Source organism: Capra hircus, chromosome 14 (genome assembly GCF_001704415.2).
Source record: "Capra hircus breed San Clemente chromosome 14, ASM170441v1, whole genome shotgun sequence".
Taxonomy (NCBI): Eukaryota; Metazoa; Chordata; class Mammalia; order Artiodactyla; family Bovidae; genus Capra; species Capra hircus.
The window spans coordinates 21,950,410-21,977,731 of record NC_030821.1 but is presented as its reverse complement, the minus strand read 5'-3'; the positions used below and the strand labels follow the sequence as shown (position 1 = coordinate 21,977,731).

At 41.7% G+C, this 27,322-nt stretch overlaps 1 protein-coding gene and 1 pseudogene across 1 annotated transcript in view; both read left to right on the top strand.

The window, feature by feature from the left end:
• DPYS (dihydropyrimidinase) overlaps positions 1-27,322 on the top strand; it is a 99,949-nt gene that overhangs the window by 54,135 nt on the left and 18,492 nt on the right. The gene's annotated exons all lie outside the window — the stretch shown is intronic.
• Positions 1,216-3,168, top strand: LOC108637470 (annotated as a pseudogene).

Below are 27,322 nucleotides of genomic sequence, written 5' to 3'. Positions count from 1 at the left end.
GTATTACTTGGCTTCTCCATGAAGAAAAAGCACTAACTTGCAAAGAAATCATTCATTGGCCTTAATCAGCCATTTCTTCTTAGGTGATTTATTTAGGCAGGCTCAGGTATTATAAGCACAGGGTACAGATTTGACTGTACAAACATTCTTTTGTTCTCCTTGGCATAGAAGATGCAAAAGTTGTGTTGCTTACCTTCTGTGGAAATGCATATGTGTATAAAACCAATATGACTTTCCCAATTCAGTGCTTGGCAAGCGCCTGAGTTCACAGGGAGGAAAGGTACAGAGCAATGAAGAAAAGGAAAGGCTTAGTTTAAAAAGAGTTGCATTGAAAACTCAAAATAATTATAGCCTTTTTCAAGCTTTCAGATAGAAAAATTCCAGCACAAAGGATGTCACTTTTAGTCCTCCACATTTTCCAGCTGAGTGCATCTTGAGCCTGTTGTTCCCAGTAGACTCCGCCTTTTTGTTTCCAATTTCCATAATTCTATGTTAGTGTTGCAGGTTTGGCCAATTCTACCAACTCAGAAAAGCATTCGGTAGAGGCTGAAGCTTTGTTCATTTCTCCTGATAGGATGTTGATGCAGACGACATCTGCATCCCGGTCATGTTTTCCATAAACTCTGCAGCTCCTAATAGAGAAAACCCCACATACTTTAACACTGCATGTGTGTGTGCACAAGTGTCAATGCACATGTGTGTGTGTACAGGGGGATAGGTAAGACCGTCTACTATTACCAAAGAGACGTTTGTTTAAAGGTGTTATGTGGTGGTAAACAAAAGTCTATGTGAACAGACCCTGTTTTATTGGACTTCAGACACCGTGTTTTTAACTGATTGAGGGATTGTGGCAAACCTGCTTGGAGCAAGTCTGTTGGCTCCATTTTCCCAACAGTATTTGCTCAGTTTGTGTCTCTGCATCGTATTTTGGTAATTCTTGCAGTATTTCAAACTTTTTCATTATTATTATATCGGTTATGGTGATCAGTGATCTTTGATGTAACTGTTGTAATTGTTTGGGGATGAACTGAGCCCATGCAAGACAATGAGCTTGACACATGCTATGTGTGTTCTCACTACCCTACTCGATGGCCGTTCGCTTGTATCTCCCCCACTTCTTGCACCTCCCATTCCCTGTGACACAACAGCATTGAAATTAAGCCAGTTAATAACCCTATAGCAGCCTCTAAGTGTTCAAGGAAAGGGAACAATTTCATGTGTCTCACTTTAAATCAGAAGCTCAAAATGATTAAGCTTTGTGAGGAAGGCACGCTGAAAGCTGAGATAGGCTGAAAGAGAGGCCTCATGCATCAAACAGCTAGCCAAGTGGTGAATGCAAAGAAAAAGTTCCTGAAGGAAATTAAGAGTGTTCCTCCAGTGAACACATGAATGATGAGAAAGTGAAACAGCCTTGTTGCTGATATGAAGAACGTTTTAGTGGTCTGGATAGATGATCAGACCAGCCATAACAGTCCCTTAAACCAAAGCCTAATCCAGAGCTTTACCTCTCTTCAATTCTGTGAAGTCTGGGAGATGTGAGGAAACTGCAGAAGAATATTCATGGTTTGAAGTTAGCAACGATTTGTTCATGAGGTTTCAGGAAAGAAGTCATCTCCATCACATAAAATTGCAAGGTGAGGCAGCAAGTGCTGACATAGAAACTGCAGCAAGTTATCCAGAGAATCTAGCAAAAATATTTCGTGAAGGTGGCTACACCCCACAACAGATTGTCATTGTAAACGAAAATGCATTATATATTCCTAATATCAGAAGAAGATACCGCCTAGGACTTTCATAGCTAGTGAGAAGTCCATGCCTGACTTCAAAGCTACAAAGGACAGGCTGACTCTTTTGTTAGGGGCTAATGCAGTTGGTGACTTTAAGTAAAAGCCAGTGCTCATTTACCATTCTGAAAATCTTAGGACCCTTAAAAATTATGCTAAACCTACTCTGCTTCCACTCTATAAATGGACCAACAAAGTCTGGATGACAGTACATCTGTTTGCTGAGTATTTTAAGTCCACTCATGAGACCTGCTTCTCAGGAAAAAAAAAAAGTCGTTTTGAAATATGACTATACCTGGTGACCCAAAACCTCTGATGGAGACTCATGTTGTTTTCATGCCTGCTAATCCAACATCCATTCTGCAGCTCATGGATCAGGAATAATTCCACCTTTCAAGTCTTATTGTTTAAGCAATACATTTGGGGAGACTATAGTTGCCCTAGATAATGATTCCTCTGATGGATCCGGAAAGTCAGATGAAAACCTCTTGGAAAGGATTCACCGTTCTAGATGCTATTAAGAACATTAGTGATTCATGGGAAGTGGTCAAAATATCAACATTCACAAGCATTGGGAAGAAGTTGATTCCAACCCTCATGGATGACTTTGAGGGAATCAAGACTTCAGAGGAGAAAGTAACTATACATGTGGTGAAAATAGCAAGAGAACTAGAATTAGAAGCCTGAGGTTATGAATTAATTGCTGGAATCTCATGATAAAATTTCACGGATGGAAAGTTTCTCATGAGCAAGCAAAGAGTGGTTTCTTGAGATGAAGTTACTATGAAGGTATTAAAATGACAACAAATGATTTACAATATTCTGTAAGCTTAGTTGATAAAGCAGAGGCCAGGTTTGAGAGGATTGACTTCAATTTTGAAAAAAGTTCTGCTATAGGTAAAATGTAATCAAACAGTATTGCATGCTACAGAGACATTTTTTTTTTCATGAAAGGAAGAGCCAATCATTGCAGCAGACTTTATTGTTGCCTTATTTTAAGACAATTTCCAGACTTCTCTTGCGGTCCAGTGATTAAGAATCCAATGCAGGGGACACGTTCCATACCTGGTCAGGGAAGATTCCACATGCCTTGGGGCAGCTAAGCCCACGCACCACAGCTGCTGAAGTCTGCACGCCCTAGAGCCCATGTTCCGCAACAAGAGAAGCCACCACAAGAAGCTCACTTGCCTAGAGAAAGCTTGCACAGAGCAGTGAAGATCCAACACAACCAAAAATAAATAAATAATAATAAAAAAGAAATTGCCACAGCTGCTGAAGGCTTCAGCAACCACCATCCTGATCAGCCTGCAGCCATCAACATCCAAGCAAGACCCTCCATCAGCCAAAAGATTAGGACTTTGCTGAAGGCTCAGATGATGGCTAGCCTTTTTTAGCAATAAAATAATTTTTTCATTAAGGTATGCATAGTGTTTCTTTAGACATAATGCTATTGCATACTTAATAGACTACAGGACAGGGTGATCATGACTTTTATTTGCCCTGGGAAACCAAAAAATTCATGTGACTTGCTTCATTGTGATAATCGCTTTATTCCAGTGCTCTGGAGCCAAACCTGCCCTCCCTCCAAGGTATGCCTGTATTCTTCCAGATTCATTATTCATGGAGTCTCTTCAAACACCTATTCAACCCCATTTCTCACATTCTGCAGTTTTTACATTGAAAAAGATGAATAATGATAGTGCAAAAGATTCTGACTGTGGATTAGAGAAAATTCTTAAAGGGTTGGAGAAGTAAGATACAAGTCAAAGAAATCCAAAGAGAGCTAGATCATTTCAGTACATCCTGCCAAGTAAAGATATCATTTCTCTGTGTTTCAAAAGGACATTAAAATATGAAAAGTTTTTTTGTTTTTTTTTTAACGACTCTGAGAGTCAGAGAAATAGAACCCAATAGTTCCTCTGCCTCCCTGGTCACTGCAGGCAAAATAGCTGAGAACACCTAAAAATAAAAAAGTATCGCAAAGAATGACACCAGCCAAACTAGATAAATGTAAAATAACCATAGTAATACATATCTTATTTTTGTGTAACACTTTCTTAGGTTATAAAATGTTTTCGCATTTCTTATGTGATTCTAAAAGAAGCCATCTGAAGTAGGCATAATAATTATTATTAATATCTCATTACAGATGAGAGAGTGGACATTCAGAGACCTTAAATGATAAACCTGGGTCCTGCAGCTTAGCATTGATGACCTAGGACCAGACCTACACAGCAGGCTTTCAGGCTGTGCTGGTTTTCATTATGCTTAGCCCTTAGTTATATACAATAAGCAGACATGAAGAGAGAAGACTCAGAACTAGTAATGAACTAATATGTAACCTTTCCCCAAAAGACACATATATAAAAATGCAAATATTTAATTTTCTGTTATCATTACTGTTATAAAGTGAAGGACAGGTATTATATAAGAAATACTAGAGAACTGGTAAAAAAGTGGTAGAGAAAAACTTAAAAGCACAGGCTTTTTGGCTTGACCTTAAGTTAGTTCTTTTAGGCTAGAAATTAGGGAAATTAAGCAAGTAATACATAGATCTTTAAAAAGAATAAGAACTTAACATCTGGATCATTATAGGCTATTATTCTGAAACAAGTGAATAGGAAAGGAAGGACAAAGAATGTTATAGAAATCAGTAGCTAACACTGGTGAGAGAGTGGTCTAAATTTATATAGTCTAAAAACATGACTCAAAGAGGCATAATCACAGCCTATAAATATCTTCCAAGCAACAATAAATGTGTAAGTAAAGGAAGAGAATTATTCACAACCTTGAGTTCAGGTCATTTTTCTTTGTCCAGTTGTCTAAGGAAGACAATGCTTTACACCTGAGCTGGCATCGTTCTCAGACATTATGAGAGCCAAGGAGACTCCTAAGGCTGGTACCAACGGGAGACGGATATCCAGGGGAAGGGTTAAGAAGATCCACAGGGACTGGCCTGCCAATGGCTGTCCACATGCCTAGGAATTAGACAGGACAGTCAACACTCCGAGTGTTTTCATTTCTCTCTTGTCTTTGAGGGGCTTCCCTGGTGGCTAGACGGTAAACAATCTGCCTGCAATTTAGGAGACCCCGTTGGATCCCAGGGTTGATGAGGAAAATAGGAAAGATTTTCCTCAGCAAAGATTAAAATGAGAGGAAAAGTGAGGAGAACATTATTTCCTCACACTTTTAACTTACTGCAAGTTATCAATAAACAATTGTTGAAAGAATGAATGAATGAAGATGAATAAAGGATTTTCTGAGCAACGGAGAAAGAACTGGTTTACAGGTCTTCTTTTCCTCGTGTCCCCTTTATTTTGAGGTTGGGAAGCAATTAGCTTTTTAAGCAACTCTTATAATAGGAAAATAAAATGAAGTTAACAGAGAGCTATCTTCCTGGTTCATTCACGCATTCACTCAGCAAGGAGCAGCGCTGAGAGACAGGCATGAGGGTCAAAGTTATCCAAGAGCCAGGCCCTGCCTTTGGGAAGCTGACAGTCTAGGAATGTGTTACGAATATCACACGCTAGGCAAAAACAAGGCACCACTGAAGTTCAGAGGAAGAAAGATCCTTCTTGCATTAGTGCAGTCATTGGCAAAAGACCTATAGGCCCACCATTAAGAGAGGAGAGAAAGTGAGACTTCTAATCCTGAGTGTGTGTTAGTCACTCAGTCATGTCCAACTCTTTGTGACCCCATGGACTGTAGCCTGCCAGGCCAATTCTCCAGGCAAGAATACTGGAATGGGTTGCCATTTCCTTTTCGACCTGATCTTCCTGAACTAGGGATCGAACTCTAGTCTCCTGTGTGGCAGGCAGATTCTTTACTGTCTGAGCCACGAGGGAAGCCCTGACTTGAGAGTCAAGGCTAAACATGGAGGTCAGATAAACCAAGGTATGCATAGGAGGGTCTGTCTGGGTGGGGGCAGTTAAGGTTTGGAGTTACAAGGCAGAAAGAACAGGTTCAAGATGTATAAGAGAGCAGAAGGATGAGGAGGCCGTGGGCTGCCTGTCTTCCAGTTTTAATTTTGTTTATTACAGATAAAGGCAGTTTTAAATAGAGCTCGTCTAGTGGGAAAGCATTATTTAATTAAATGAACAAATAGATGTATCTATAGGTTTTTTCAACATATCCCTTTTTATTTTACATGATTTTATTATTATCTGAAGGCTGGTGATGTGAAAGCTTTCTGTCTAACCACATCATTAGAGATTGGACAGAATTTTCCTTCCAAATTTCCCGAAAGGTTTTAGCAAAAGCAATCGCCCGCCTATGCCAAATGAAAGCAATGTGCATTTCACCCAAGAGCCTGAAGGGGGAGCGCACAGCCCACCCTGAGCTAGGGGCCCCAACGAGGCCAATCTAGCTGCTGGTTATGCAAGAACAAGCCAGCCCCTGGAGGATGGATGCACTTGCTAATGATTTTTGGCTTCATGGTACATAGACGTTTTCCTTTCTTCTTTTTTTTTTTTTTTAATTCTCATTACTTTTTAATGGCATGTGAGGTAAGCATGCTTGCAACACACTCTGTAACCTTAAAAATGGGTTGCATTAAAGTGACTGAGGGAGATGAGAAAGAAAAGCAGTACACCAAGCTTTTTTTTTCTTTTAAACTTGTAAAAAGCCAGATGATTCCAGAGTGAGGAATCTGACATGTGGTGATAGATGGTGAGACAGGATTGGCAGTGGGAGTCTGTAGAGAAGGTTTGGACATCCTGATGAAAGATTACCTAAGGTGTTGCTAGCCTGTAAAAGTTTCTGCAAAAATCAAGTCCAATAGCTCTTCTGTGTCATCGCACAATCAAAACAAACTGCATTTTGTGCATATGGAGCATTCACCTTTTTTGGAAGTAAAAAAGAGTCTGCTGTATGCAGCGTGACGGCCCCCAGAGCCAGGGTCTATTGCTGTGACAGAGGTATGTGTCCTAACACGTCACAACTTGAGTCAGAGCTTCAAATTTAAGGACACATTGCCAATCCAAATGTTTGGCCCGTTTCTGCAGGATATCTTGGTACTTAGAATCAGGAGGATGAAATCCAGAGTGTGATTTTCATGTGATGTCAAGACAAAATCTTCCAGTATTATGTGGTGAAGGCAGAGACCAGTCAAATGGGCCAACTTGTTAAAAACCTTATTAGTGAAGATGGCATGTAAGTTACTTGCAAGCCCATAGCAGTAGCAGTAACTCACGTTCTGGCAATTTAAGACTATCCTATGAGCTTCCGTTCTTCTGTATTCATTAAATAGCACTTAGTTACTATGGCAACTGTCCCTTTTCAGTATTTATGAGCTGCAGGGTATCTCACAGAATCTCAAGCACACAAACACACAGTTAACACGTTGTGTACACCGGAACATTTCTTGAAGACTTCTAGGCTGGACTGTGCTTTGCAAAGCAGGCATACTTTGCTCACAGTTATTTGTGTGTATTATTTTTTTAACTCAATTATTGCAGGTTTTGACCTTGAGTATGCCATTCTTGAAGGCATTGTGCTGTCTTTCCTGCCTAATTTCCTTCCTTTTCTCACTGAAGATAGAGATAAATGAATTTAACTATATTCAGAGAAGAGTAATGACTTGCAGCTTATGAAAGTGCCCTCCTGGATCTAGAGAGAGCCTTCTGTGTGAAAGAAAGCAGGATAAGAATGATGGTTTCATCCTTGGGCAGTGGGGATTGTGGGACTTGGGGAAAAACAAGACATAGGGAGTAAGGTGCCCTTTGGTAAATGGTGGTGACTGTGGTTGATTATTATAGCTGTGTTGTCAGTGACTATTTCATGGAAGCTACTGGGCATTTCCCCTAGAAGTTGCACATTGTGTACCATTTAATTTGTACACTATGATCTTCCTTCTCAAAAGGAGTGTCAGCACGCCCTCATACTAGCACACATTCACAGACACACAAACATAACTACCATGTCTCTGCTTGTAAATGCTGGTCAGCTGGAAGGCTCTGCTTTTAATGCCTGTTTCTAAGACTGTTTATAACTCACGCCTCCTCTAGTCCCCAAACCCACACTATCGCAGCACACATCCTGTGGGAGGAGGGAAGAGAGAGCCAAGCCTTGTACCAGATGGGTGATGGGAAACGCGGATGATTTACGCCATGATTTTTCACCGGGTTGCCTTGCAGACGTTCATGGGGGCAGCGTGGCATCCGGTGAAGGTTGTCCAGCCTCTGCTTTTGCACAGCTATCCAAGCACCCACCACGTAGTAGATTTACCATAGATTTATAGAGCAATTATGACAATTCTCTGGCAAATGATAGCAAAGTATCTTGAGGAATAAATGACTTTTGCTAGTCCACACAAAATCTAGCCTACCTGCTGGGGCAGGAGCAGAACAAGGTTGTAAAGAGAAAGCCTTGGTGGTTCCTTCTCTGTCTGCCACATACTCACTGGGCATGACCTTGGGAATGTTATTTAGTTTTTCTGAATTTCAGTCTCTTTATTTGTAAAATAGGGATGATGATGATGTCTAATCTCATAGCATGCTGTGTTTAAGGTAGTGTACATAAAATGCTTGGTATAATAAACCAAATAAAAAAACAAACTATTTGAAATGCTCTGTACATAATTAATGTTCATAATTAAATGCTCTGTACATAATGTAGTGCCTGGCATGCAGGAGGTGCTCAGCAGTTGTAGGTAGTCTGTGGCAGTAGATGGTCAATTGATTAAATAAGTGGGAGCTATTGTTAACTATGATTGTGATTCAAAAGCAGACCACACAGTACTAAAATTATATGAAGTCATATACCACACAGTACTAAAATTATATGAAATTATACTAAAATCATGTGAAAGCTCAGTCTCTTGTGTTTCTTACACACCTGCAACTTGCAGCAAAAAGGACTAAAATGAAGACGCTTAGATAGATTCTTTTGGCTAAGAAAACCTGATTAAATCAGAACTCATGGGCCCCTAGAGCTGACTCCTTTAAGAGATTACTTGCAGTGAAACCATTTCAACAAACCACTAAGATCCACTCTGTGACCTTCAGAAGATATTTGTTTTTAAAAAACTTTTGGACTATGCATGAGAAAAACTGGCTTGCTGATTACATATGGATAAAATTTTCTCCACTATTTATTCCAGGTTGTTTATTTAAACATGTTCTTATGCAACTGAACATTTCAAGTGGACTAGAAATGATTTCCAAGGACTTCACTACTAATAACTGCAATTTTTTTCAAATTATAAAAGAAAAGCAGCTTAGAAACAGATCACAGTAACCCATTCTATCACTGATGGTTTGCCTTTGCCAGAGTAAGCACAGTTTATTTTAAGCATTAGGATTTGGGCAAAAAATAAGCACCAAGGGGAGGTGGTTGTATGAAAGGCGTAGTCTTTTCTAACTAAGCACCTGCTCTATTTTTCTTCCTGCCACACATATATCATACATTTTTCTGTCTTTGGCATTTGCCTGTCTTATTTATAGCTATATCCCTAGGTACCAAAACAGTGCCAAGAATACATAGAAGTTCAGTAGTTATTTGCTGAGTGACTAAACCAGATATTAATTGTCTTGGGCCAGTGAACAAATGTGACTTTAAATTTTTGGCTGGGCCTTGTTTATCTGTTCCTGAAACAGGTTCAAGATCCAGGTTTTACATTTTCCTATCTGAGTTGGAAAAAACAGAAAGATCCCTGGCACTTCTGTCTTCTCCTTCCCCAAGGCAGTGCTTGACAAGGATACATTCCAGAGTCAGGGGCCAGTAGCATTGCCAGACCTAGCCTGGCCATGAATGTGGCTTAAGCCAGATTGGATTCTTCTGTGGGTTAAATGATTCTGTTTTTTGGTCACAGACTCACCCCTAATTCTGGTTAGTTATCTTAAAAACATGGGCCCTTGGTTATGGGTGGGTCAGGAGACAGAGTGAAAATGGATGGAAGGAAATTTAATATCAGTACCTGCAAAGAATCCCAGGGGTCCTTGTGTTCTTAAAGCACAGCAAAGAGCCATAGCTTCCTACAAAGACCTTTAGAGAAAGCATCAGTAACAATGCATTGTTCTCTGTGGAAAATGATCGCAGTGGAAGTCTATTTGGAGGCAGTGAGTCATTTAGGAAGGCAGTCTTTTTTAATGACCTGAACAAAACTCAACACCACCACCAACACACACACACACACACACACACACACACACACACACTCAAACCTTAATGTAAGCTGATTTACCTTTTTCTTTTTTTTTTAAGAGCTGGGGTCCTCAAAGTGTGGTCCCTGGACCAGCAGCATCAGAATCATCTGGGAATTTATTAGAAATGCAGATTCTCAGGTGCCTCCTGGGCCTACTGTCTCAGAAACTGCATGTGGAGCCCAGCAACCTGTGTTTTCACAAGCCCTCCGGGGACTTCTGATGCTTAGGTTTGAGCAGCACAGATTCTCATGGTGTATGAGAAGACTGGAACTCAAAATCCAATTAACTCCCCAGAGTTCTTTATAGTCCCATTTGATTATTACTCATTTTAGGGGACTTACTACCTAATCAAACTGCTTAGTCTTTCCTGGGATGGTTTTAATTGTTCGGATGTTCTTACTTTGGTTGCATTAAAAATTATCTCCGGGATTTCTCTAGTGGTCCAGTGGTTAAGACTCTGAGCTTCCAATGCAGGGGTCGTGGGTTCAATCCCTGGTTGGTAAACTAAGATCCCACATGCTGTGAAGTGTGGCAAAAAAAAAAGTAAAAAAAAAAAAAAATTATCTCCGTCTAGCTCCTAACATGTTTGGCCTCTGAAGCTACAAGGAACGTGTCTACACTCTCAGGTAATAGTCCATTCATTCATTTATTCAGTCAAACATTTGAAGAAAGACATTGGCTCCAATAAGTCATCCCATCACCAGATAAGCATCCTCAGATCCCTCAGTGGATCCTGAGGACCATAATTAGCAGAATCCCAACATCCTCGGCACACCTCTGCTCACTCTTCTCTTGACAGACATCTGTCCATATCCTACAAATATGCAAGTCCCAGAACTGGATCTGACTCTGCTTGTAATACCACCAGAGCAGGAGCTTGTGAAGATGACTGATTTTATAACTAAGTAAAGAACTCTTCATTACCTTTATGACATTTTTCTAGGATATATTGGGGTGGCCAAAAGGTTCATTCGATTTTTTCCATAACATTCTACAGTAAAAGCCAAACTAATCTTTTGGCTGATCCAATACCTTATGAAATTGCTGTTTGTAGATTAAAAAATGTGAAATATGTGCAATTGTATGGAGTTTTAATATCTTATCACATTCATTCAATCAATAATATAGAAACTTGTGTAGGGCCTTCTCTGGTATTAATATTTATGCTGAGATGATAGGATTATACTGAATGGTTGTTTTTGGTATCACATTCTTAAGTCCACTTGAGCAGATAGTAATTTACAATGTCCATAATCCTTCGAAGACGCAATATTTAACATAAACAAAAGGTACAAAGAACAACGCAATGAAACTTGCGTATCAACCTTCCCAAACCCATCTCTCCCCTCCCCCAGTAAACACCCTGAATCCTGGATTTGATGTTTATTGCTTCCATGCATTTCTTTCTATTTGTGCAATACGTACGTGCATCCCCAAACACAGTATATACACAAGATATGTATTCCGTGTATTTCTGGCTTGATATGAATCGTACCACATATATCATTGTGCCGCTTTCTCAGTATTATGTTTACGGCACTCATCTGTGTTGCAATGTGTAGGTGCTTCACGCATTTCCACTGCTGTATCATATTCTATTTTATGAATATAGCATGATTGATTATATATTTGCCAATGCTGGTGGATGTCACTATTTCAGACACTGTATCCATCCTTGGTACACTGGGGGAGTTTCTATAGGACATCCATTTGTTTTATATCAATTGCTGTCAGATTTTTGCCAGTAGAAATATATAATATTGCATGATTCTTTGTAAGTAAATGCAGAACTTTCCATTTGTCCATAAGGCATTTTATCTCATCCCACATTCATTTACTCAGTCATTAAGAATGGTATATTGGACCTCTTTGTTGTTCAGTAGCTAAGTCCTGTCTGACTCCTTATGACCCCCATAGACTGTAGCACGCCAGGCTTCCCTGTCTTTCACTGATTCCCAGAGTGTGCTCAACCTCATGTCCATTGAGTTGGTAATGCCACCCAACCATCTCATCCCCTGCTACTTCCTTCCCCTCCTGCCCTCAATCTTTCCCAGCATCGGTGTCTTTTCCAATGAGCCATGTGTCAAAGACCACATTAGGCAGCTGAAGACAAAAGTAAGACATAATCCCACTCTTTACTCGGAGGTAGGGGGAGCAGGGGCAAGGCTAGTGGAGAGGTGGTGGCTTTTGCTTTTTTTGCTGCAGTTACTGTTTTCTGAACAGCAAGTGTGACATTCCGGGGATCAGCCCTCACTAGCAGAGTGGGACAGAATGTGGAGCTGGGGTGTGGGTGGGAGGAAGTGGAGTTAGACAATTTGGGCTCAGGATCATTTCCCGTCCCTTGAGATGACGCAGCAAATATCCACCTTGAGACCTGGCCCTGTACCTATTTTGCTATTCTAGCTTCAGCCCTCATCCTTGAAATACAGACTCTTAGCATTGACCCAGGACACACGCACATAGACATATAACTGTTTCCTACTCATCAGGGACTCTGGTTATAGCCTCACATACTTTATGCAAACATACATGTTGGTCCTGATTTCCCCACTCTCATCACATATAAACTGAGATTAAATTTATATTCATATATATACACACATGTGTATATATAGGTTCATGAAGAACAGGCCGCCCCAGACTTCAAGATCACAGCTTCTTCGCTGAGCTGTAGAGAAGCAGATTGCATGTAATGTCCTCAGTGACAAGTGTGCGCTTGGCCAGCGAGTGACATAGGTCCCTATAAATCTGCCACTGCTCCGGGATCGCACTTCCCAGCACGTCCTGGTGGCTGGGTGATTCTCTGAACACCAGAGGACAGTTGACGTTTTCCATTTAAAAGGTTTCCTGCGCCTGCGGAAACTCTGAGCCCTCCCAGAAGAGTGGCCAGTGCAAAGCAGAGCGAGCTGGGGAAGGAGAGTCAGGGTGCATTAGGTTTATTTTCCAGCTGCAGTTGGAGTCACATGAAACCTACTGCCTAATTTCCTTTGTCTAACTTGATTTCTCTTTGGCTGGAAGGCAAATGGATCAATATTGTTTTTTATGCCGAGATTATGTTGCCTGAAGGAAATTTTCCATCAGTTCCCTGTGCCTGCCTTGGGTCCTGTAATTGGGGGTGCATGCTGACCAGGCATCTGGGCACCCCCAGGCATGGACACAAGTCCCATCATCTGCATGGTGCCCACCGAGGACGGGCCTCTGGAGGGGGTCACAGGAGCGGCGCCTCCAGGCAGAGCTTGGTGCTTGTGCCAGGCTTCTCTGCACGTTCTCTGGCCATATGCTAACACAAACAGCTTATTTTATTTTTTTCTTTTCTGTGAAGCCCTTTTCCCCCCTCTACCTTTTCTCTCTTTTCCTATATTTGGAATCCTCTTCACCTCATCAAAATTTCTTAAAGGTTGTTTCTTTACATTTCTGTGATAATATTTTCTTCCTGTCTCCCTTCTCAACCCCACCTCCAATGTGATTCTGTCCTTTTTTTCTTTTTTTTTTTTGGTCACCAGGGAAGGAAATGTTTATACTACGCTCTTGGTTCTATTCTCCTACCAGGCATTTAAGAAAAGCTAACAGTCTGGAGGCAGAAAAATGAGAAGGCAGTTTAGTCACACACACAAAATTGGAGCATTCATCTGTGTAGCAGGGTTGCTGAATTCTTTATGCAGTGGAGGTGGGAGAGAAAGGCAGTATTGACCAGTTATCTATAAACATGCATGTATTATATGCTCACTCAATATAAGAGATGGCATTTCTAAACACTGTGGGGGATATAAATATAAGGTGTAACATCTGCCATCTAAAGCTGCATTCTGGTTGGATAGACAAGATATAAACATGGGAAAGGATAAGGGAACTCTTGGAAGGGGAAAGTTATAACCTGTCAACACATCAGTTCAAGAAGAGGGCAGGGCCTCGTGCACTTAATTGTCCTGAGTTGAGGACAGAAGATTGAGATGGGCTCGGGAAAGGGCATAGAACTAACTGAATCCTTGCGGGGAGGATCTGGATGAGTAGACAGGGGGCAGTAAAGCCCTCCAGATGAAGAAGTCTGGGAGAAAAGAGGGAAAATGGAAAAGATAATTCAATAGGCAATCAAGAGACAGAAGAGGCTGGGCAGAGAGGGGTCAAGAGGGCAAGCAGCTGGAGACAAGATTAGTCCTGGCCAAACTGCCAAGGGCTTTGAGTGGTAGTTTAAGTCCAGCAGATTTTCTCTTAGGCAGCACGAGCTATTGAATGTCTTTGTGTGAGGATCTGAATTGATCTAAATCTGTGCCTCCCTATTTTTACATGGCATAAGTAGAAAATGGTTATTTGTAGAGTACATTGCAGTAAAGAGAAGGGGATTTGGAGAGTGGAAGGAGAATATAGCAAAGTCAACTTGTCCTGGTTTGCCCAGAACCTTGCCAGTTTTCCAGTAGCACTGAAAGTCTCACATCCAGACAAAATCCTCAGCCTGAGCCTACACCAGGACCACTTCACTTGGGAGGATGCTTTTGGTCAAAGGTGACTAGCTTAGGAGCTCTGCCCACACATGGTCACCCTGGGATCTCAGAGTTTCAGTCTTGCATCTGGGCTCATCAGTTGACACACCTTGATTAAATAGCATTTTAGGGTCATGAGTGTACAGGTTGGGTTGGAGTCTGGGAGAACAGTCAGAAGGCTATTGGTGGAGTCTGGCTTGAGTGAATAAGGCCTCGAACAAGGTAATGGCAAAGAAAATGGGGGAAAAAGAATTGATTTAAGATATTTTTTCCTGGGGGAGATAAAAGTCTCCTGACAACTTGGAGAAAGACTGAAAATTGAATGAAGTAGAAATGACTTCAAAACAACCGCAGCTTTGTTCATTTATGACCCAAGCATTTATTGAGTGCCATCTGGGTGTAAGACATCATACTCAAAGCTGAGTGAGAAATGCATTCCCCTTATGAGCTTAGAACCTAATTGGACAGATTGAAACATATCTCTTCATATTTACTATAAGGTAAAAGGTAAGGGTGTGTGGCACAGTAGTTAAAAGTCATGAGATTCAGAGCAGAACTGGGTCACTAGATTCAAATCTCAGATACTAGCTACATGACCTTGGATGAGTTACTCACCTCTTCAGGTCTCAGTTTCCTCTCAAACACACTAATGTAGATGTGTTAACCACAGTACCAAGCTCTGGGGCTTGTTGGAGGAGGAGATAATTCCTTTCACATGATGTGTGGCATAGGTAAAACAAAGCACATTAATAGCTTTATCGGGCTTCCTTGGTAGCGCAGATGGTAAAGAATCTGCCTGCAATGCGGAGACCTAGAGTCAATCCCTGGGTTGGGGAGATCCCCTGGAGGAGGGCAATGGCAATCCACTCCAGTATTCTTACCTAGAGAATCCTCAGGGACAGAGGAGCCTGTGGAGTCACAAAGAGTTGGACACAACTGAGCAACTTAAGCCCAACACAGCAATAGCTTTATCATTATCACATACAAAGTGATAAGAGATTTCTCAACTAGCAGAGAAGTATCAAAGAAATGACTTTTATGATTTGAGAAAATGAAAAAAAGCTTAGAAGAATCAACAGCAGTTTCAGAATTCCAGTTTGTTTTGTCAATCGTAGTTTCGATCCTGTTTACGAATCCTCTTCTGCACATTTAGTTTGTGATTGCCGTGTCACTGGGGTGCAGTTGTTCCTGTGGTTTTTACGTAAAAAAACCCCTTAGATGTCACATTACAAAGCAGTATTAAGCAGAGATGGCTGTCTGACCATGTGAGGCAGTGTCTCCAGAGAAGGCTGTCTATATAATTTCTTTATGTTAGTTATAACTTGGATACTTTTACAGTTTTTAAGTCTTTCTCTCTCTCTCTCTCTCTTTTTTTTGTTTTAAATCCAAATTTCTGATTATTTCTATTGGCTGAATTACTAACAGCAGAATCACTACACCAAAGAATATATGAATTTAAGGCTTCTCTGCATATATGGTTACCGCCTCATTGTTCCTGACCAACTCTGAGCACAATCTTTTATTTTCTTTGATTTTTGCTGCTTTTTTGGGTAAAAATTGTTACCTTTCAGCTACAAATTGCATATATTTGAACACTAAGGAAGTTGAATATTTTTTCATATTTGTTAGCCATTGGGCTCTTTTTTTTTTCCTTATAAAGAAATATCCGTTCATGCACTTTGTATATTTTTCATTTGGTAACATATTATTGTTTGTCTCTTCATTTAAATGGTCTGTCTTATTTTTATGCAAACTCCCCAAGTTTCTTTTGAGAAATAAAACCTATAGTTTCATGAAAGTGCTTTGTATAAACTGTAAAACCCTATATACACATTATTATTATTGGAAGATTGGCCTTGTTCATATGTTTGTCATACTTATAACAAAGAGGTTCTTGTAAATTCAGATTTAGGCTTGAGTAGAGTGTGAGCTTTATTCAGGTTGGAATTTTTGTCTGTTTTATTCACTGCTGTATCCCCAATGCCTAAAACAGTCCATGGCATGGAGTAGTGATCAATAAATGTATGTTAAATGAATGAGTATGAGATAAACACATAGATGGATAGAGATTTTCTACAATGTTCACCAAGATGACTTCATTTTCTTTTTCGCCTCAAGCTGGAAGCAAATGGAGTTGTGGATAGCTGGCAGGTCAAAACTGTGAAATAGTATTCTTATCAATCTGGACTTAGGAAACTCATTTCTTAGAACCTAACTTTCTTTATGGTAACATTGTAAGCCTAATTAGTAATTCTACCTCATTCATTTAAGTGATAAACCAGAGACAAGAAGAGTTTAATGACCCAAGCATGGCTTTCAGCAATATGATAAAAGACTCAAGTTGTTGCTTTGTTTTTATATAAGAGCATTTCTAATTCCTAAATATATGACAAGCCTCCTAGTCTCTCCATGCCTCACTTGTTGTTTTCTGGCAGTAATGAGAATAAATTGTTCACAAGGTCTAAAAGAAGACATGACAGTATGCCTTAAAATTGATTCATTCTTTGGTTGCCTAGTTTGGGGGAAAGGTTTTGCATAGAAATTTATGCTAATAAGTTTAATCTCCTGTATAGACCTAAATTCAACTACCCACAGGTGCCTGGGACCATCTTCTTTTCTAAAGTTTCTCTGTGCTGTTTTTATCTCTAATTATCCTACCTCACATTATGTTTTCCTTTTAAGGTGCTTTAGTGTTTCTGGAAGAACATGGGGTAAAATTTCCTATAAATGTGCATTTTGCTCCAGACTTGTTTCCTGGATGGATCACTTACAGTGGGAGGCAGTACATGGTGGTTAAGTGCTTTGTGTTTAAGTGACACAGACTCTTATTTATGATCTTAAGTGAGTCACTCAGCTTCCCTGAGCCTCAATTTATTCATTTACAAGATAAGTATTTTAAAAACCCTGCTCCCATTGGATTGTGAGGATTAAATAAAAGAATGCATATAAAGATGCTGGCATAGGGTTTGACAAATAAGCAAGCAGTAAATAGAAGCTGCAATGGCATATCATTTATCATTGTCATGTTCATCCATACATGGCTTGGCCATGGCACCTAAGCCACTGAGGTGCTATTAATGACTGTAAGAAAATCAAGTGAAAATGTCAAAGCAAAAGACAAGGAAAGAGAGAGAGATCCCTGTAAGAGAAGATCCCAGAAGTAGCCCATCTAGGATATATCAGTCAGGGTTCAAACAGAGAAGTGGAACCACCTGGAAATACAGATATAGATACAGATGTATACACACATGCATATATACATCTGTATGAGCAATAGATATATGCTCACATGTATATATACATACATGGACTTCCCTGGTGGCTCAGTGGTAAAGAAGCTGCCTGCAATGCAGGAGATATGCATCCAATCCCTGGGTTGGGAAGATTCCCTGGAGAGGAATGTGGCAACCCACTTGAGTATTCTTGCCTGGAAAATCTTGTGGTCAGAGGAGCCTGCAGTCAGAGTAGCTGATGGAGGCTGATGAAGACAGAGCAGGAGAACCCAGGGCAGCTTCTCACCACTGGAGATGAGGCGGTAGATCATTTGACCTGCAAATTGGTTGCTGCTTCACTTCCACCCTTAAAGCCTAGATGCCATGATCAATGCAGGTGTCTGTTTTAAGCCTAGATACCATGATCAATGCGGGTATCTGTTTTAAGGTAAAAACACTGAGAGGTTCAGAGACGTTATTCATTAGCTTCAGATCACATGGCTGAAAAGGGCAGAGCTGGGATTCAGAGCAGACCTGGTTGGCTTGTGTCTCCTCTCAGATACTGCCAAGTGACAGCCTCCCTAGAGGGCAGGGAAGGAAGGCATGCCTGCAGCATAGAAGTTAAGACGCGGTCTCTGGATTCAGACCTCCCTGCACTCATACCTCTCAGGTTTATAATCTGGCTTCTCCACTTACAGATGGCGAAACCTGGGGTGCGTTACCTAACGTTCAGTTCAGTTCAGTCGCTTGGTTTGCTTCAATTTCCTCGTCGTCAAATGGGCCTGATTATAATTCCCTAGTCAAAGACTGTATGTAGGTGCATTCTCTGCAACAGTGCCCAGGGCTATAAGCACCCTGTTGGCAGTGGTTACCCCAGCTTGCTCAAGTCAGCGGGTTTCTGCCTGTCTCTCTGCAGTGGCAGAGCGCTTGTCCGGCTGCCGCTGCCTTCGCTGCTTCGTTATGGATGAGCTGTCCTGAGACGGGCTCGGTGGCGGGCTCGAGCGCTGTCAGTTTCTCCCGCAGCACTTTGCGCAGCTTTTCAGCATCACCACCTTGGACTCTGAGCCTCGCCTGCTCGAGGAAGACAGAGGTGATGCTGCCGTGACCACAATCAGCCCCGGCGCCTGCTCTTTTGACCCGACAGTGCTCCCTCGAAGCAGCTGCCTTTCGGGTCCGGTCAAGTGGGAGCTAGACTACCGTATTGCTAATTGGGACTTTGGGGTTGTGCTCATTCCTCCAAAATGCTCTATTTTTGGAGAGTCGATGAAACGCTCCGGTGCACCCGGACGGAAATAGATGATTAGCTGTCACGAGCGTTCTTGCCCAGATGGAAAGCAGATACTCACTGTTGAAAGTCCAAGTGTTCTAGTAACTTTGTCAATGAGTGAAGATTGTGATGCTCTCATCCTTGGGGCAGGGGTGCTCATGGATGGTGGGGTGTGATGATGGAGGGTGGTGGAGTGTCAGGGGGGGTGGGGGGGTCAGTCTGCCCGTGTTTATTTCTCGCCCTGCACATGTACTTCCTGTGTGACTCAAGCAAGTTTCTCAACCTCTCTCAGTCTCCATGTCCTCAACTGTTCAACAGAGATAATAATCTGGGCTGTTGCGAAATGAGATGAGGCAGTGCACATGGAGGAACCTGGAATATAGTTTAATGGACACTGATCATACCTGGAATTTGCTAGATGGTCACAGGTGTGTTCCCCTCTGCCCACGAGGATTTGGTCACCCTTTTTGTCCTCCTTTGCACTTTTGAAATTATTATTATTTTCTTTACCCCTCTTCTTTCCTCTCTCTCTTTCTCCCCTGTCCTTCCATTTTTTTCTTTCTGCGTCTCTCTCCCTTGTCAAGATTTTAGGTCTTTTTTATTTGTTTCTTTGTTTCTTTTTGCTACTGGATGCATTTAGAGCTGGAGAAGGAAATGGCAACCCACTCTAGTACTCTTGCCTGGAAAATCCCAAGGACGGAGGAGCCTGGTAGGCTACAGTCCATGGGGTTGCGAAGAGTGTGACAGGACTAAGTGACTTCACTTTCACTTTTCACTTTCATGCATTGGAGAAGGAAATGGCAACCCACTCCAGTGTTCTTGCCTAGAGACCCTCAGGGACGGAGGAGCCTGGTGGGCTGCCGTCTATGGGGTCGCACAGAGTCGGACACGACTAAAGCAACTTAGCAGCAGCAGCATTTAGAGCAGAAGTCAGTGAACTCCCCTTTTGTAAAGGGCCAGAGAGAAAATATTTTAGGTTTTATGGTTGCTACTATTCTTGCTACCTCTGTTGCTACTGTTCATCTCTGCCATTGTGATACAAAAGCAGCCACATGCTATTACAAAAGTAGCAATACATAACTGAATGAACATGGCTATGTGCTAGTAAAGCTTTATTTACAAAAACAAGTTGTGGGCCTAATTTGACCTGCAACCTCTGATAGTTTTCCAAGCCCTGATTTAGGTTTTTTAGAGATTACAGATTCTTCTTAAACATCCAAGGTCAGCGCTTTCTCTGGAAACCTGGGACTCTGGTTCACACCATGACACCAGGGAAGCCTCTGGTATCTGAGTGGCTCTTGTAGGGTATTATTCCACAGCACAGCCTTTAGACAGAATCAAAAAAGTGATGGGGAAATGTTACTTTGTTATTCACAATTCATGTCTAAAAAATTCTAAGGAAATTCCCTTCAGATAGACTTGGATCATCAGTGACTCCATCCATTCAAAACTGACTAATGGTGTCTGAGCAGTCAGCATGAGGGAAGACTTGCTAGCCGTGGAAGAAATACATAAGCATAGCACTTTGCATAGTTAACGGCTGATTGTCTCAGGCTACTTCTGAAAGAGTGTGTAGAACCTGCATTGCCATTAAATCAAGCTGCTTTTCATCATTACATGGAAGGCTTTTTACTTCACAGACTGAAGTTCAGGTTCTAGCTTTGCCACATGCTAACTGTGTCCTGGAGAATTTAACCTCTTTTGACCTCAGTTTTCTCATCTGTAAAATGGGCATAATGATAATACATCAATATCATAGGCTTGTTGCAAGGATTAAATGAGATAATGATTTCAATGCCTGTGGCAGAGTAAATCCTATGTATTTTGGTTATGGTTATTATAAGCAAATGACAGTTTTGGAGTTTCTGAGGGCCCTTATTTGAAGTGACTTGGAAATGGAATCACGCAACATTCTATTTGCCTCAGGAATGCTGGTGGCCAGGGGTCCATTCTTAGGTTTGTGGAGCTGGAAATTCCCTCTGGCTTCTTCACACAGTTCACTGGCAGCCAGGTCCGTGGATCTCTTTCCCGGCCATAGACTTTGCTCTTCTTCACTAACACATCTCTCTCCTGGTTGTCAAGAAGTTATCTTCCAGTGTCATACCACATTCCATCTGCCAGCATTTCTGCTTACTACCTCCTTTTATTCGCTTCAGCAGGGATGGAGGGAAAATAGGTCATCTTTTTCCTTCCAAAATAAATGTTGAGAAGTCCGTCTGACATTTCTGTTATCCAGCATTCTCTTTTTCCATCACTTTATTGAGAACCCTACTGTCTTCCCTTTATATTCCAGAGAGTTTTTTTTTATTCCTAAACTATGTTATTAGAGCTGAACATAATCTTAAGGACCTGGCCTATTCTGATTTTCAGGAAGGATATTATGTGAATTTGACCTAGTGTATTGCTGTGTGGAAAACCTACACAGCTTCCCCAGTGACTCAGCTGTAAAGAATCCACCTGTAATGCAGGAGATGCTGGTTCGATCCCTGGGTGGGAACGAGCCCCTGGAGGAGAGCATGACAACCTACTCCAGTACTCTTGCTTGGAGAATCCCATGGACTGAGGAGCCTGGAAGGCTATAGTCCATAGGGTCACAAAGAGTCGGACATGGCTGAAGTGACTGAGAGAGCACACATTGCCGTGTAGAAAATCCACATCTTTTTCTGCCCAAGTTGCACCCATAGATAGGGTATCAGTGTCATCTTGCCAGGAGCAAGGCAGCTTCCTAGGAAGGGTAACAATGTAATTACAAGGCCAAGTCCACCACCCCCCCCCGCCGACCCCAGGAAGTTATGTCTAACTCAGAACCAATATGTTGAGCCCATAGCCTCGCCTTCTGAAAGCTAACAATCAAACCTCAGCAATAAGCACTTACCTGTTTAACATTCATAGGACATGCATCCTAGAATCATGCTAAACTTTTGCTGATTCACATTCAGCTCCTGTTCCTTTGAGACACTAAATTAGTTTTAGTTCTCCACTTTCTGAAAACTACTATATAAAATATGAAATATTTATGTTAAGTAGTAATGTCAAAATTAGCTAATAACTTATTTTCAGATAAACAAATAGGTATGCAAAGTGCTTTCTGTTTGCTCAGTGCTGTGTGAGGCATAGGGGGTGAAAGATGTGGTGCCACCTTCCAAGGTCAACTTGTTGTATTAGTCACTCAGTCATGTCCGACTCTTTGTGACCCCATGGACTGTAGCCTGCCAGGCTCCTCTGTCCATGGGATTCTCCAGGCAAGAATATTGGTGTGGGTAGCCATTTCCTTCTCCAGGGAATCTTCCCAGCCCAGTGATCAAACTCAGATCTCTCCCGCATTATGGGCAGACTCTTTACCATCTGAGTCACCAGGGAAGCCCAAGGTCAACTTTCTAGAGCCTAAATCCAATGTATCTAACTGCAGTCTATACAACTATCCATGACCTGTAGAATATAACTCCAAGGACAAAATAGCTGGCTTACCTGATCAGTTTATTTCTGTAAGTCAATGTTTGGGCAGCATTTTTATGAATCTGCATTGAATGTTTTGTCATCCATGGAGCACCAATAGAGTTCCAAGTGATTGTCCAATTTAGATTTAATAACGTGGCTGAAGCAATTCCCATTTTCTCTTCTGTGGGAGGCGGTGCACAAGTCTGCAGAGGGGATGGAAGATTGATGGGTGCAGTGAGCAGCAACTTTGCTTAATAATGAGAATGCACTTGAAGCAGCACCATTTAGCATTTCCAGAGAAGTGACTGCTTTGCTCTCCATTTATATAACTTGTCATGTCCAAGAAATTGACAGAGAAGTAGTTTGAAATGGACAGTTGGAACACGCATCAAAAAAAATAGATCTTCCATCGTGATCACCTGGAGAATGACCAATTTCAGTTTAAGGAATTTTTAATAGCATCCTAAATCTCTTGTGGCTAAACAGAAAACAGACTTAAGAAACACAAGGAAGTATGGGACAAGCTGCTTCCCATTTGTTTCCTGGTGGAGGAGGAATGTTTTCATTGATTGCATGCTTTGCAAGTAACTTCTCATAGAGCTTTCAAGGGGCTACATTGTCTAGTGGTTAAGAGTCCAACTTCTTATCTCATATAAGCTACATGAACTTACAAGCTGTGTAACAGAGCATGAGTTATTCACCTTTTTGTGTCATCATCCTTGTCTATTGCATGGGAGAAAAAATAGTATCTACCTCATAGTGTTGTTCAGTCAGTCAGTTCAGTCATTCAGTCCTGTCCGACTCTTTGCAACCCTATGGACTACAGCATGCCAGGCTTCCCTGTCCTTCACCAACTCCCAGAGCTTACTCAAACTCATGTCTACTGCATCAGTGATCTGGACAATCAGTTGGTCCATTGCTATCCAACCATCTCGTCCTCTGTCGTCTCCTTCTCCTCTCGCCTTCAATCTTTCTCAGCATCCGGGTCTTTTCAAATGAGTCAGCTCTTCACATCAGGTGGCCAAAGTATAGGAGTTTCAGCTTCAACATCAGTCCTTCCAATGAATATTCAGAACTGATTTCACTTAGGATGGACTGGTTGGATCTCCCTGCTGTCCAGGGGACTCTCAAGAGTCTTCTCCAACACCACAGTTCAAAAGCATCAATTCTTTGGCGCTCAGCTTTCTTTATAGTCCAACTCTCCCACCCACACATGACTGCTGGAAAAACCCATAGCTTTGACTAGATCGACCTTTGTTGGCAAAGTAATGTCTCTGCCTTTTAATATGCTAAGTTGGTCATAACTTTTCTTCCAAGGAGCAAACATCGTTTAATTTCATGGCTGCAGTCACCATCTGCAGTGATTTTGGAGCCCCCAAAAATAAAGTCTACCACTGTTTCCTCTGTTTCCCCATCTATTTGCCATGAAGTGATGGGACCAGATGCCATGATCTTAGTTTTCTGAATGTTGAGTTTTAAGCAACTTTTTCACTCTCCTTTTTCACTTTCATCAAGTGGCTCTTTGGTTCTTCTTGGGAAGCTTTCAATGGTTAATATCCCTTCATGTTCAATATAGAAGGCGTCAGAACACAGTGTAGACAGATGAGGTATATATTTTTTTTTTAATTAATTTTTATTGGAGTATAGTTGATTACAATGTTGTGTTAGTTTCTACTGTACAGCAAAATGAATCAGCCATACATGTACGAATATCATCTCCCTTTTGGACTTCCTTCCCATTCAGGTCACCCCAGTACATTAAGTAGAGTTCCCTACGCTATACAGTATGTTCTCATTCATTATCTATATTGTACATAGTGTCAATAGTATATATGTGTCAATCCCAAACTCCCAATTCCTCCCAACCTCTCCCTTTTTTTGAGATAAGAGATATTTTTGAAGAAGCCACTAATAGACTTGAGACGATTCTTTTAACTTACTTTTGGTTCTCATGGTAAGAATCTATTCATGCCATGGATGAAGTAGCTGAATTGGAGAAACTATAAGAAAATACCTACACAGGTGACTTCTCTGGGGTCAGGAAGATCCACAGTTATTCTCAGAAATTCTCGTCCTCTCCTCAGTGTTCTCTCTGAAAGCACACGGACAGTGTTGCCATCTCCTGCAGGCTTTGCTTCAGTGATTTTCTCATCTGCAGGAGCACGCAGCTCTTTGATAGGAAGCTATTTGCAAAGGGACAGAATGTTTTTCTGTGGCTGTGATGTCAGTGGTATCAAAGTTATTGACTCAGTTGAAAAACAGCTTAATGTTATCTTCAGGGCTTCTGCTTTCCTGTCAGCTCAAGCCTTGGAGATGTGTATAATTGGGACTTGCTAAGACAACCTTGACACCCCTCTGCAGAGTGACGTGCCTGTTTGATACAGGCTCAAAGGTCGTTTGACAGCGAGCAGCTTTTCCCTTGGGGCAGGGTAACCACGGAGAATCTGCTAATGAAGAGTCAATGGTCCAGGAACTCCAGCCTCACTTCCCAGATGGGAAGACTTTAATCATTCTTATCTTTCCTGTCACCACCAGGACAGACCAAGAGCCTAGCCATCCAATCGATAATCAAAAAGAAGGTATTTCTTATAATTATTCCTCTCCTGAGCTGGCTTGCATATCATTAAATTGAAAAAATGTTTGATGATGAATCTCACAGCTCCTTGGTTTGACTTATGAATGGAATCAGAGCATCACCCCACATTCGCATCTATTCTGTGGACAGATTTGGTGGAAAGTAGCTTCTGATTTCTTTTTGAGTAATAGACCTTTTGAACTGTGCCACAGACATCTTGGGCTTTTCATTACAAGAATTACTCTCCTAAGCCAAAGTCTTTATCAGTCAGGGTCTTTGGCTGCAAACCAGAGCAAGTAACTTACACTCAGGTGTGTAAAAATGGTCTATGGGAAGATCATGGGGAGCTCACATATCAAAGGAATAGTCTATGGGCCAGGCTTTGGAAGAGCAGAGCCCAGAGCAACCCTGGACAGACTGTAGCAGACGTTGATCTGTGTTCAGGGATATACCCTCCAATAACTTTTATTTATTTGTTTATTTTGTCATCCTGCCAAAGATTCAAATTCTTGGGAAACATTGCGTTTTCCCATCTCTTAGCCAGGGAAGACTAGGGCACCATGTGTAGCCATCTTGCCAGAATAACTCCAATGGGGGAGAGACATTTCTTTCTTTCTTTTTTATTTGGCCGCAGCATGCAGAATCTTAGCTCTCTGACCAGGGGTTGAACCCACCACCCCTGCCGTGGACACACATGGAGTCCTAACCACTGAACCACCAGGGAATTCCTGAGAGAGTTTTCTTAAAGAAAAATTGGGGGTGGCTGAAACCAGAGGAAGGGAGAGTGAATGTCAAGGGTTGGAACGACGGTGCTTGCTACACTGCGTCTCTTGGAATAGGACCACATGTGTGGCTGAAACACACTGCAAGGCTCCCATTTGTCACCTGCTCCAATTTGTCGCCCAGTGTTGCTGAACCTTAGGATGATGACCTGTTAGTCCAATGACTAAATCCCTTTTAGTCAGAGCCCGGGCATGTTGTTCTTACTTTTCTAAGATGGCTTAAAGAAAAAAGTGTATCAGGCAGGGTTCTTCAGCTGCAAGCAAAAGAACTCTAAGCTAGGTGGTTAAACAAAAGAGGAATGTATTAGAAAGAACTGGTGGCTCAGAGAATCTCCAGGAGGGCCAGAAGACCAGGCTGAGAGGATGTGTAGCTGGGACCAATGCCCCAGGTCTCCCAGAGGATAGTGGAGAGCCCCAGGGCTGTCCCTGGGCTCAGTTACCATGGATGATTTGACTGAAGCAGGGCTTGAACCCTAGTGCTAAACCTCTGTCACAGCTGGCCTGAAAAACAGGATTGATCCATCTCTACCTTCACCAACATGGCTTCTGTGACACCTGCTTCCTGAGCCACCAGCTTGCCATGCAAAGACTGGTGTGGGGGCACCATTTTGGAAGAGGCCAGGTCACGTGATGGGGTCAGCTGCAAAGGCATCTGAGAAGTGTGTTGTGGCTACTGCCTTAGAGCAGAAGGCCTCTGCCTTGGAGGAAGCAATTGTGTGACTTTGAACTTGTGCTTATTCCATCAGTGGACCACATCTTTCATGGTGGTAGTTTAGTTGCTAAGCTGTGTCCGACTCTTGCGACCCCATGAACTGTAGCCTGCCAGGCTCCTCTGTCCATGGGATTTTTCAGGCAAGAGTACTGGAGTGGGTTGCCATTTCCTTCTCCAGGGGATCTTTCCAACTCAAGAATTGAACCAGGTCTCCTGCACTACAGGCAGATTCTTTACCAACTGAGCTATGAGGGAAGCATCTCCCATACTGCTCTGGTAATAAGTAGAGTTTAAATACATTTTGTAATAATTTTATAAACCTTGTGATGATACTGTGTTGTATTTTTTGTTTAAAACAAATATTGAAAATGCACCGCAAGTTTTAAAATCTTCTTGCGATGGGGTTAGATATATCAGTTTACTCAAAAAAAGGCAGTGATTCCAACCTCTCAGAGGTTGCTTCAATATCAAACTGGGCAAGCTCTTACACAGCTGTATTTCAGCCTTGTTATCCAGGACATGGGGTGATAATACTTATCTATGGACTTCATCATGTTGACAATGTTGGTATTGCGAAGTATTATTAGGTATTGATAAACAAAGGTTTCACATAACTGGATACAATCCAACTAAGAATGATAATTGTAACAATGTTTATTTATTTATGACTAATGAGCTTGTGCAGCTCACCAGACATGTTTAGTACACAACAGAAATGTAGGAGTGGATGCTTACATTCCATTTAAGTCAGTATTCTATTTCCAACACACACAAAACATAGCAACTGATTTAGATTATGCTAAACCACAGAGGAAAATGCCAAGTTTTACGGTGGGTCATCAGGGTTAGCTTCTAGAGGGACCAGTATTCTCTTTTCTTTCCTTTCCTCTTGTTTCTTTCCATTTCATGTCTCTTCTTTTTCAGCTTTAT